This window comes from Carya illinoinensis, chromosome 4 (assembly GCF_018687715.1).
Source record: "Carya illinoinensis cultivar Pawnee chromosome 4, C.illinoinensisPawnee_v1, whole genome shotgun sequence".
NCBI classification, from domain to species: domain Eukaryota; kingdom Viridiplantae; phylum Streptophyta; class Magnoliopsida; order Fagales; family Juglandaceae; genus Carya; species Carya illinoinensis.
Window position 1 is genome coordinate 13028722 of NC_056755.1, and position 13490 is coordinate 13042211.

Here is a 13490-nt window from a genome sequence, read left to right on the forward strand (position 1 = left end):
TTATTTTCTTAATCATTAAGTCAAAAAATTTTTGATGAGCAATCATATTCTGTTGGCAAAATAATGTTTTCCTTAAAATAAACATGTTCTTTTTCTTAAATACTATGGTTGCGGTTGAGTAGTAAAATGATTTCAGGTATTTTATGAATAATAGTAAAAAATTAATAATAAAATATTAAATAATAATAAAAAGTAAATAAAAAAATAATAAAAAGAAAAATTCTGTTAAACTAGATAAGTAATAACAAAAAATGCCTAACTTTTATACAGTTGGGTGGTTGAACCAAAGAAAGGTCGGAGATGGGCTTATTTGTTAGTTCCCACTTGCCACCAGTTCAAACCTAAGGCTTCTAGTTTCTCGTAATAAATTAATGTTCAAAATTATTGGTAAGGATGATGGATTTTGGACCATTTCTGGTGGGACGAAAGGATCTAATTATTGGTATCGGTTTGTTAGGATAAGTATAAGTCAACGAGGCATAATATATTTATTTATTTATTTATTTATTTTTAATTCATTCCTTTCTCACATGAATCAACATTATCATTCCAAGCACTTTATGGATCACTACTAAGCATTTTTTTTCCATTTTAAAAAAATATTTAAGTCTTTTTTTTGTTAATTTAATTAGTTTTCTTCATGAATAATTATGGGCAGCAAGGACCACTCCATCTCCATGCATGGCTGGCTCTATCTAGAACCTAGTCAGCCTGCAATAGTCATGAATTATATATGAAGGTGTGCAGTCTCATGAGCTGAATTGGGCATGCAAGGCATGAATAATTGAAGTCACGAGCTAAGGCAAGTGACATTGAATAGTGCCTTATCTACCTCCTTTGCAATGTGCCTATGGCAAGTGACATTGCAAAGACAGTTTAGAGAGCTACGAACACACCAAAACTAGCTAGGGAGACGGGATCTCTTATCCGGGACCAAACTCCTTGGCCAACCTTCAGCCTTCAGGCACGCATGCGATCACTTAGGGAGAGCTCATCTCCCTGATTTGAAATGCAATCCACTGCCAAGTGAGATGGGGAAACAAAGTTTTCGTAGAAGTTAAAAGATAAGCCTTTGAAAATTTCAGGCTTCCTTTCTTTTTCTTCTTCTTTTATTTTAAAATAATTTAAAAATTGTATTGGCATTGGCTTATGAAAATGAAATGAAAGAATAATATACAATTATATCAATTAATATATTCCTAATTTATTGTTATCTCTTTAGTTTTTGTCTCTAAACAGAGGTTACTTGTAAAATCGATATTTGAATTTAAAAAAACTCGCAATTACATATATCCGTCAATCTAGGAAGCTAACGGGAGATTACGCGTATCAATCACGTGGTAATCAATGACTAGCATATGATGTTAGTATGCCACGTGTCAGTCTCTTTGTTAGTTTGTAATGGAAGATTAATCCAAGTACCTAATTGTGATTTTTTCTTAATTTGGATCAATTTCACAAAAGCCGAAAACTTAAGCCTCAATTTATAAAAATGTGAAAGCATATACATATATATATATATATATATATATTAATTTTACAATTAATTCATAAATAAACTTCCCAACCAACCCCTCTGCACTTAAAGAGCAGGGAGAAGCTTGTCTCTCTTACATATGCTTAATAGATTAGCTAAAAGCTAAATCTATTGAGTATTTAACTATTAGAGAACAAAATATGATCACAATGGATTAGCTAAATTTTAAATAATTGGACTTTAGCTACACTGACTTTTAAAATAATTTCTAAATTTGAAGGTTACTGTAGATAAACCAAATATATATTTTATCAATTATTTCTCTTTCATCTTTCTCACCAACCCACAAATTTTGGATATCCGACTCCGCACCGTCAAAGTCAGATTCGATTGGAGTTGGAGGCGAAGGATTTTTTTGACCGACTCCACCTCCGACTTCAATACTATACTAGTAGAAGTGTTAATAATTATGTCATAGTATCAAACATGTATGTATATATCACTTCTAAATACTAGTTAGCATATGTACAAATACATATCTAGGGGTCATAACTATTAAATATTAGTCATGTACTATTACTAATTTATAGTACTGTGTATATAGTAATCCTCTGTGTACTCCTAGATTAATATTAGATGTATGCTATATAATTTATATTAAAGGTTTATTATTATTTTCTAGATACATATACTAGCTAGTGGCTTGAAATTATGACAATTTATGTTGGGCATACTTTATATCATAGATCTTACCATATACATTCAATAGCAGCATATTTACTTGCATAGATATTAGAGTAATTGTTAATTGTTATTTGAGATACTTAAATATAACTTATACCAATACATGTATTAATATATATCTTAAGTCATTAATCGTTATATCATGATATTTAATTACTTATACTATAATTAATTTAGAGTTCCACAACCACGATCCAATTATAGCACACACTCATAAACTCTTAATTGGATTTGTACGTTTGTCATTATCTAATTTCAAGCATATGGACTATATAATAATAGCCAAAATGGAAGTCAGGAGTATAAGTTTGGAGCGGCCGGATACTTTTAGGTATAGAATAAATAATTAAGGATTAGTTCGGTTATATAAAACCAAAATATCTTAACTCAATAGGATACGATCTGACTTTGCTGCTTGAAAACTTGGCTTGGGCCAGCTTCCTAGTGTGAACTTGGGCCTCTTTTCATTTGGGCTTGGTTGAAGTATTTAGTTTTGCTTGGGCTTCTCTTTTGAAGAATTAAATCTAACTTTGTTGCTTGAAAGCTTGGCTTCAGCCAGCTTCCTAGTGTGAACTTAGGCCTCTTTTCATTTGAGCTTGGTTTACGTATTTAGTTTTGCTTGGGCTTCTCTTTTGAAGAATTATCTTGCTGCTTATTGTCGTGAGTTGCTTCTTGCCATTGCTATCTGAAATTTTTTGGTTGGATTTCTTGCTATTTTAAGTGACTTTCATCATTTCTATCAAGAATACTATTATTCGATTTACTGGAAAGAATTTTCCTATGTGGAAATTTTAATTTAAAATGTTTCTGAAATGGAAAGAATTATCAACTCATATTAATGGTTTTGGTCAAGTTTCCACTAATGAAAATGAACTTGCACAATGGGAAGTTAACTATGCTAAAGTAGTCTCTTGGTTGTTGGAGATGATTGAATCTCATCTTGTGACCAATCTTCATTGTTTTACTACAGTTCAACCTATGTGGGACTACCTCCATCGCATTTATCACCATGATCATAGTGTTCAGAAGTTTTAATTGGAGTTGGAAATGAGCAATTATACTTGAGGTAACTTGACCATTGAACAATTTTATTATGATTTTCTTAATCTTTGGAGAGAGTTTTCTGCTATTGTTCATGCTAAGGTTTCCCCTACGGCCCTCGCAGCTCTTCAAGTGGTTCATACTAAGAGTCAACGAGATTAGTTTTTGATGAAACTTCGCCTTGAATTTGAGCCAGTTCGAGTTGGTTTATTAAACTGTAATCTAGTTCCTTCTTTGGATATTTTTTTGGAATATTTATTACATGAAGAATAGAGGTTATCCACTCAGATGGATATAATTTCTAAGAATGTTCTGAGGCTGTGAATGTAGCCTATGCAGCACAAGGGAGAGGGAAAAACAAGTTGTAGTGTTTCAATTGCAAGAATTTGGTCATATTGCTCAAAATTGTCCTAAGAAAGTTCGCCACTTACTGTAAGCTTTGATTCATCTGTTCTCACACCAACAATGGTCCAACAAATGATTGTGTCTACTTTTACGGCCTTAGGCCTGCAAGGTACAGGTACTAACTCAACTTCTTGGATTGTTGGTTCTGGTGCTTCTAATCATATGACTGGTAATACGACAGGTCTTCATGGTGTTCGTAAGTATAGAGGCACACAAAATATTCAAATCGCTGATTGTAGTACTCTTTTTATTACTGCTATTGGTAAATTGGGCTCTTCATTTAGTGATGTTTTTGTCTCTCCTGAATTGTCTACCAATTTAATTTCTATTGGACAATTTGTAGATAATAATTGTGATGTTAACTTTTCTCTTGGTGGTTGTCTTGTGCAGGATCAAGTGTCGGGAACGGTGGTCGTGAAGGGGCCTAAAGTGGGATGTTTATTTCCTTTACAGTTTTCTATTCCTGATGTTATTTCTCTTGCTTGTACGAATACTGCCAATACAAATAAAATTTGGCATGAGAAATTAAGTCATCCTAATTCTGTTGTCTTGGCTTATCTTATGAAACATGATTTTTTGGGCAATAAAAATTCATGTTCTTCTTCTCTTGTATCTTTTGATTAAGTTACTTGTTTTCAGCATGGTAGTCGTGCTTCTAATTATTTTAATTATGCATACTGACACTTGGGATGTGAGTCTTGTTATTTCTCATGGTATGTATCGTTTTTTTGTGATATTTATCGATAATTATAGTTGTTTCACCTAGATATATTTTATTCTTTCTAAAATTGACGTATTTTCTATCTTTCAAAAATTTGTTGCGCTTGTCAAGACACAGTTCAGTACTCATATCAAAACTTTACGCTCTTGCTCAAGGGGAGTACATGTCTCACTCTTTGTAGACTTTTCTTTAGCAAAAGGAAATCATTTCCCAACGTTCTTGTCCTTATACTCCTCAACAAAATGGAGTTACTGAATGTAAGAATCGTCATCTCTTGGATGTCGTCTATACTTTGTTGATTGATTCTTCTATACCTTCTAGGTTTTGGGTAGAAGTTTTATCTACTACTGTCTCTTTGATCAATCATTTGCCTATTGCTACTCTACATTATGATTCTCCCTATTTTCGATTATTTGGCATACCTCTTGAGTATCAATTCTTTCATACTTTTGGGTGTATTTGTTTTGTTTATCTGCCACATGTTGAGTGTCACAAGCTTGCTGTACAGTCTGTCACGTGTGCCTTTCTAGGATATAGTCCTACTCAGAAATGATTTGTTTGCTATGATGCTCATGCAAACAAATTTTGAGTCTCACGAAATGTGATTTTCTTCTAAAATCAATATTTCTTTCAGTTTCAGGTTATTTCTGATCCTCCTGTTACTCTTATTCCTGCTTTTGATGATGTGTCTTCTTCTATTGGGTGATTTAAACCAAGTATGGTCTATCGTCGACGTCTTTTGTCTTCTCCAATGCCCATTTTAGACATTGATCCGTCATCTAATTCTGCAGTTCCTATACCTTGACACTCCACCCGAGTTACACATCCATCGAATAAGTATGGTTTTCCTCATATCTCACTTACTGCCACCCTCGACACGGTTTTTGTTCCTCACTCTTATACCCAAGCAGCCACCAAAGCATGTTGGCAGCAGGCCTTGCAAGGAGAAATCTAAGCTCTTCAAGACAATCACACTTGGGATCTTGTGATTTGTCCCCCAGTGTCAAACTTATTGGTTGTAAATGGGTGTACTCAATCAAGTTTTGAGTTGATGGCTCACTAGACAAATATAAGACTCGTCTCGTGATTCTTGGAAACCGATAGGAGTATGATATTGATTATGAAGAGACATTTGGACATGTTGCCAAAATGACTATCTTGGCACTTGTTGCGTTGCAAGGGTGGTCTCTCTGGCAAATGGATGTGAAGAATATTTTTCTACATGAAGATTTAAAGGAAGAAATCTATATGTCCCCACCTCCCGGCATGTTTGCTACATTTCCTCAGAGGTTTGTCCGCTACGCTAATCCTTGTATGGACTTAAGCAAGCTCCACATACATGGTTTGATAAATTTCGCTATTCAATGCTTGCTTTTCATTTTACTCAAAGTCAGTTTGATTTCTCCCTTTTTCTTCACAAGACTTTTGCAAGAATTGTATTGTTTATGGTATATGTTGATAACATTGTAATTACTGACTCCGACACTGAGTTAATTAAGCAATTACAATAGCATCTCAAGGCCTATTTTCACATGAAAGATCTTGATCCACTGCAGTACGTTCTTGGCCTTGAGGTGCAACTTCCTATTTTCACATGAAAGATCTTGATCCACTGCAGTACGTTCTTGGCCTTGAGGTGCAACTTACTCCAACTAGTACATTATTACACTAGCACAAATACACATGAGAAATGATTTCATTGGCTAGTCTCCAATCGAGTAACTCTGTTCTTAGTTCATTGGAGGTAAATCTTAAGTTTCGTCAAGAGGAAGACGAACTTCTACCCGATTCATCATTGAATCGAAAGCTTGTCGGAAGTTTGAACTACTTGATGATTACTCGTCCTAACATTTCCTTTATTGTGTAGCAAGTCAGTCAATTTATGCAAGCTCATCGACATCTTCATTTAGCTGTTATCCGCTACATTATCCAATATCTGAAGGGCACCTCTACACATGGATTGTTCTTTCCTAAAGAATCTTCCTTACAGTTGGTGGGGTATAGTGATGCTTATTGGACTGGATGTACGGGTACTCGTCACTTTTTACGGGCTGGTGCATGTTCTTAGGCAATGCACTCGTTTCTTGAAAGAGTAAGAAGCAAGACAGAGTTGCCAAGTCCTCCACTAAGTCTGAGTATCGTGCTATGTCTTCCGCATGCTCTGAGATCACATGGCTTTGTGAATTATTGGGTGAACTTGGTTTTCCTTAGCTGCATTCCACTCCTCTTCATGCTGATAATACCAATGCTATTTAGATTGCCGCTAATCTTGTCTTCCATGAGAGTACGAAACATATCGAAATCGATTGCATTCCATAAGTGAATCCTTTAACAAACATGTGATTACTTTCCCTCACATTTCCACCAAACGTCAAATTGCAAACATATTCACTAAAACTCTTTCTCGGCACCGACATCAGTTCTTGGTTGAAAAATTGTTATTTCTTCATCTCCCTGTATCAATTTGAGGGAGGATGTTACCAGGATAATTTAGGTATATTTAGATTATATATGGTAGATATTTAAGCTATAGATAACGTGGGAAATACTTAATGTATATAGAAAATCTGAGTTGTATGTAATGTGGGATATATATAACGTGTAGAGAAATTTTGTCAGCAATTAGGCGTTGAAATATCTAGCAACTTTGTCACTCTCTTTTATAAATAATGAAAGAAATCTGATGGAAGAGATATTCAGACCAATTGACAGTAGGCTCACGATCTCTATGCATTGTCACATGAACCAGTTGTACTATTTGAAATCCTTTATACTGTATACCATTTATATGACATAATTTGATTTGTAAGATTCAGATTTTAATATTTATCGTACAAATAAAATTATGATAACTGAATGATGTGTGGTGTAAAGACATTTAAATAGAATGATTCTTATAAATATTAGGGGTGCCGTCCACTAAACACTATCACAAAATTTTGTGATAGTTAGACGAGGGGTGCCCCTGTCTTGCCTTTCGCCCCTCGCCCTACATGGGCGTGGAGGGGAGGGGGGATTTTGGGGTCCAGAACCCCGACAGTGCCCTCGTCCAAATGTCGGGAAGCAAATTGGCCCCCCAATCCATCCACTATCCTATCCAGCACTACATTATAGATTCTAGATGACCTAAATACAAATCTTACAAAAAATTCTAAAAAAAATCTATAAAAAAAAATCTTATAGATCTTATAAATCCAAACAAAAACCAATAAAACTTACAAATAAAAAAAATCTAACAAATTCAATAAAAGTCAAACCCAAAAAATACAAATGAAATTCAATAAATGCACAGAGCCACGGGCCATGACCGTGGTCGTGGGTCATATAGATCCGTGCACAAATCTTCAAAAATATATAGGCAGGTTTGTATGTCCCATGGTCGCGACCATGGGTCATTAAACTTGCAAATTTGTCATAGCGTCACCCATAGTCACAACTACAAACCACAAAACACCCAACACCTACCCCATGGAGTTCTAATGCTAATCGTGACCCATGACAATGGAAAGAAATCCTCAATCAGCTTAGAGGAAGAGGGGAAGAAGAAGGGAAGGGGATAACTTGAGAAGAGAGCAGGGGAGAAGAGGGGAGGGACAACGCTTGAAAAGAGGGAATACTAATCTATTATATATATATATATATATATATAAAGATGTGGGCCGAACGAGGCCTGGCCTGAGCCTCATCTTTGCATGTATTTATGTTGGAAAGTTTCCAAAATCTGCATAGTCAACTCTATTGTAAACTATGAGATATTAGCTGTAAATGTGTGAATATTCTAAGAGATTTGGTTTCCTTAAAAGTTAGCATTTAATTTATTCTTTCCTTTTTCCTTCTGTTGTAATCTATTTATACTGCCTTGTACCTATGTTAAAAATTAATGAGAATTATTCCTACAAATTATTCTCTCATTCTAGATGGTATAAGGTTTTGTTTCTGATTCATCTAAAAATCCTATTCCCTCTTCTATTACTGTCAAGCCTTTTATGATGGCTGATACTTCAAACGAGACCAAATTCAAAAACAAACCAAAACCAAAACCTACTCATTTTGAATCATACTCTATCCAAATTACAAACATACGACTGAATGAGGTTAACTTCCTACGATGGTCACAATTAGTTAGGATGTATATTCGAGGGAGAGGGAAGATAGGGTACTTGACTGGTGAAACCAAGAAGCTTGAGAAAATAGACCCATCATATGCTATATGTGATGCAGAAAATTCCATGGTGATGGCGTGGCTTGTGAATGCTATGGATGAAGAAATTAGTACCAACTATATGTGCTATTCGACTATAAAAGAGCTCTGGGATAATGTTAGTCAGATGTATTCTGACCTTAGAAATTATTTTCAGATATATGAATTGCAGCAGAAAATCAGTAATACTCACCAAGGAGAAGGCAGGGTGACCAAGTATTTCAATGCTCTTAAGGCCGACTTTGGCAGGATTTAGACTTCTTTAATGATTATGAATAGAAAAACTCTCATGATTGCAATCATAATAAGAAGATGGTGGAGAATGCCAGAATTTTTAAATTCTTGGTTGGACTTAATAATGAATTTGATAAAATTAGGGGGAGAATTTTATGGAGACAACCATTACCTCCACTTGGAGAGGTATTTTCAGAGGTGCAAAGAGAAGATTGTCGTCGAAATGTCATGATGAAAAGAAAGAAAGATGAAACTATGGAGAACTCTGCATTAGTTGCTGCCAACCCTGCTCCTTATTGTGCTACTAGCACAAATCTGTCCACTGCCAATATTTCTGCACAACGGTCATATTCTAACCAAAGGAGGTTTGAAGATAAGCCTCGGGTATAGTGTGATTATTGCAATAAACCACGTCACACTAGAGAGACTTGCTGGAAACTCCATGGAAAGCCTGCAAACTGGAAGAGCAACAAATCTAGAATGTTTGGCAGCAACTATATAGCCCTTAGAGCCGATGAAGCAAAGGCTAATTCCCTAAGTGTTGAGCAAGTGGATTATCTTCTTCAATTGCTGAAATCCACTTCGACATCTGTTCCTCCTACTGGTTCATTGGCCCAAACAGGTATTACTCCTAATACCTACTCTTGTGGCTTAACTCTTGTACCATGGATTATTGATTCTGCTGCATCCGACCATATGACCAGTCTTCACAATTTTTTCAATCTTATTACCCTTGTCCTGGTAATAAAAAAGTTAAAATTGCAGATGGAAGTTTCTCATCCATTGCAGGAATAGGTTCTATCCAAATCTCTTAGAAAATTGAACTAAAATATGTCCTTAATGTTCCTAAACTTGCTTGTAATTTGTTATCTATTAGTAAACTCTCACGGGATTCTAACTGTTGTGTCATATTCTTTGATTCCCATTGTGAATTTCAGGACCAACTCTCGAGGAGGATGATTTGCAGTGCTAGGATGATTAATGGACTATATTATTTTGATGAGGCCCTATTCAACATTAAACAAGCTCAGTGTTTGAGTAGTAGTAGTACTAGTTCTATGCTTGTACAATAACAAATTATGCTTACTTGGACATCCTAGTTTTCTATATCTAAAACATTTGTTTTCCAGTTTATTTAAAATTGTTGATTGCAACTCTCTTCATTGTAATACTTGTCATCTATCCAAGAGTCATCGGAACATTTATCAATCAAAAGGTTATTGTGCTTCAAAACCTTTTTATTTAATTCATAGTGATGTTTGGGGTCCTTAAAAAATCATGACTGCATCTGGAAAAAAACGGTTTGTGACATTTATTGATGATCATACACAGTTGTGTTGGGTGTATTTGATGAGTGATAAATATGAAGTTGAAAAATTATCAACGATTTTTATCATATGGTTGAAAATCAGTTCCAAACACAAATAAGTATCCTTAGAACTAATAATGGTACTGAATACTTCAACAAATGTTTAGGAACTTTTTTGTCAGAAAAATGTGTTTAACATCAATCTACTTGTCGTAACACCCTACAACAAAATGGTATTGCAGAGCCAAAAAATCGTCATTTATTAGAGATTGCATGTGCCTTAATGTTTTTAATGCATGTTTCTAAATATTTATGGAGTGATGCTATTTTGACTGCCTGTTATCTCATTAATAGGATGCCTACTCGTGTTTTGAAATACATCACTCTTTTAGCTTGTCTAAAGGAGATTTTCTCTACTTATCGAATAATATCAGATTTACAACTAAAGGTTTTTGGGTGCACTGTTTTTGTTCATATACCAACCCATCTTCGGTCCAAACTTGACTCTATGTCAGAAAAATGTGTTTTCTTACGATATGGTCCTAATAAGAAAGGTTATAAATGTTTTAATCCTATGAAAAAGAAAACTCACATCATTATGGATGTTTTTTTCTTTGAAAAACAGCCTTACTTTAGCCATAACTATCTTCAGGGGGAGAAAGAGAAGATTGAAGATGAGTTTTGGCAAACTTCTAATCTTTTTCCTAATGTTTTCATTGACATTGACATGAACATCCATACTCCTTTAGAAGGCCAAAAAACAGAAAATCTATCTAGTGAAAATAATGGAAATCTTAGTCTACCTGTACAAGGCATAAGTGATTCACAACCAAGGGGAAAAATGCTAGCAGAGACATTTGAACTTCGTGTTTATACCAGAAGTAGAGATCATCATAATAATAGAAATCCTTCTTCCAATCCTTAGCAAAGCCAATCATCATCACCTCTACAAGTTGGTCCTTCCGATACACCAGGTAACTCTTTCACTTCTTCTCATTTTGTTGACAATTCTGCTGATTTAGATTTACTTATAGCCTTTAGGAAATGAGTTAGAATCTGTACCACACATTCTATTGCCAAATATCTATCCTATCATAAACTCTCTGATACCCATAAAGCATTTACATCCAATATTTCTCGTCTGTTTATTCTAGAACCATTCAGGAAGCCTTGGATCACTTGGAATGAAGATTGGCTGTTTAAGAAGAGATTAATGCACTAATTGCTAATGACACTTGGGAAATTAGTGATCTACCAAAGGGGAAGAAGACTGTGGGTTGTAAATGAGTATTTACAATCAAATTCAAGGTTGATGGTAGTGTAGAGAGGTACAAAGCAAGATTTGTGGCAAATGTCACTCAAACATATGGAATTGACTACCAGGAAACTTTTGCTCCCGTAGCCAAGATGAACACAATCTGTGTGTTATTATCCCTAGCAATCCATTCCAACTGGCCCTTGTATTAATTAAATGTGAAGAATGCATTCTTAAATAGAGACCTAGAGGATGAAGTTTTTATGGATCAACCACTAGGATTTGAAGGCGAAGAAGGCAGAGTGAAGGCGTGCAGATTGAGGAAGTCTTTGTATGGACTCAAGTAATTTCCTAAAGCTTGGTACGAACGTTTTGGGAAGGTGATAAAGAGTCACGGCTACTGCAAGTTCAAGCTGACCACACTATGTTCTATAGACACACTGGTGGAGGTAAAATAGCTATACTTATTATCTGTGTTGATGATTTTATTTTGACAAGTGATGACAACAATGAAATTGAGGGATTAAAGAAGATTCTTGCTAAGGAGTTTGAAATCAAATACTTAGGTAACTTGAAATATTTTCTTGGCATGGAGTTTGCAAGGTCAAAGAAAGGTATATTTGTTTCCCAACAAAAATATATTCTTGATTTACTTGGAGAAACATGTTTATTAGGGTTTAAAGCTGCAGAAACACCTATTGAGCCGAATCTAAAACTTCAACTAGCTAAACCTGAAGAAGTAATCAATAGAGAACAATACCAAAGATTGGCAGGGAAACTCCTGTTATCTTTCTCACATACAGCCTAAAATAGCCTTTGCAACAATTGTGGTAAGCCAATTTATACACTCACTAGGACCTGAACATTTTGATGTTGTATACAAAATCCTAAGGTATCTAAAGGGGACTCCAAGTAAAGGCTTATTGTTTGGAAGTCATGAGAGTTTGCAAGTGGAAATAGCAGATTGGGCTAGAAGTGTCATTGATAGGAGATCAACTTTTAGCTATTGCGCATTTGTTGGAGGAAATTTAGTAATATGGCACAACAAGAAACATAATGTGGTGGCAAGGAGTAGTGCAGGGGCTAAGTGTAGGGTTGTTGCTCATGGAATTTGTGAAGCACTATGGATTAAAAGATTGTTAGAAGAGTTGAAAGTTACTAGTTCATTACCAATAAAATTGTATTGCGATAATAAAGCTGCGATAGTTATTGCTCACAATCCAGTTCTTTATGATAGAACAAAATATGTGGAGGTGGACAAGCATTTTATTTTATCAATTAGAAAATAGATAGTGGGGCAATTTGTTTGCCTTATATTTTTACAGCTGAGCAAGCAGCAGACATACTTACAAAGGGACTGTCAAAGAAACAGTTTGTAAACTTAATCAGAAAGCTGGCTATAGAAGACATCTTCAAACCAGCTTGAGGGGGAGTGTTGGAAAGTTTCCAAAATCTGCCTAAGTCAACTCTGCTCTATTCTAAGAGATATTGACTGCAAATGTGTGAATATTCTAGGAGATTTAGCTGTGTTTGGTTCTCAACTTCTCTTAACTCATCTCATCTAATCATTACAATTTTTCTAACTTTCAACATAAAATATAATAAACAATTCAACTTTTTCAAATCTCAAAATAATAATAATATTAAAAAATAATATTCTAATAATATTTTATTCAATTTTTAACTTTCATCTTAATTCAATTCAACGTCCAAACCTTAGTTTCCTTAGAAATTAGCATTTGATTTATTCTTTCATTTTTCCTTCTGATGTAATCTATTCATACTGCATTTGTTACAAATTAATAAAAATTATTCCTCTTAATTATTCTGTCGTTCTAGAATTTAACATGCAAGGGATGTCTTGTAGCACGCATCTGACGGGCGGGACCGGACGGGGGATGGCAGGCTAACGAGCGACGGCCAGCTCACCCATAATAAATATCAATCTATATTGAGTTTTGCTACATACAAGCAAAGTCGCGTACTAATCTGCGTACCAATACTGATTCATTTATACTTAAAATTTAAATTAACACTGTTTTTAATAAAATCTACTTTTTAATCAATCACATCAAATTGATACGAAGATTAGTACACGATTGT